Source organism: Myotis brandtii, unplaced genomic scaffold, assembly GCF_000412655.1.
Source record: "Myotis brandtii unplaced genomic scaffold, ASM41265v1 scaffold166, whole genome shotgun sequence".
Taxonomy (NCBI): Eukaryota; Metazoa; Chordata; class Mammalia; order Chiroptera; family Vespertilionidae; genus Myotis; species Myotis brandtii.
The window spans coordinates 855,189-855,567 of record NW_005356087.1 but is presented as its reverse complement, the minus strand read 5'-3'; the positions used below and the strand labels follow the sequence as shown (position 1 = coordinate 855,567).

Here is a 379-nt window from a genome sequence, read left to right as displayed (position 1 = left end):
CCCCAACCCCCTGATCAGCCCTGCTCTGTGCCTGATAGGGGGGAGCTTCCCAATCTCCTGATTGCCCTGCGGCTCTGTGTTTGACAGGGGGGAGCGCCCCAACCCCCTTATCGGCTCTGCTCTGTGAGTGACAGGGGGCAGCGCCCCAACCCCCTGATCGGCCCTGCTCTGTGCGTGACGGGGTGGCGCCGCAACCTCCCCATCGACCCTGCCTTGAGTGTGACGGGAGGGTGCCCCAACCCCCCAATCGGCCCTACCCTGAGCGTGACTGAGGGTGGCATCGCCTCCTCCTGATCCGCCCTGCTCTGTGCATGACAGGGGGCGGCGCCCCAACTCCCCAATCGGCCCTGCTCTGAGCCCAACCAGGGGCACCTAGGGA

At 67.3% G+C, this 379-nt stretch overlaps 1 protein-coding gene across 3 annotated transcripts in view; it reads left to right on the top strand.

The window, feature by feature from the left end:
- Positions 1-379, top strand: part of PROSER1 (proline and serine rich 1) — an 83,780-nt gene that overhangs the window by 22,150 nt on the left and 61,251 nt on the right. The window lies entirely within an intron of this gene.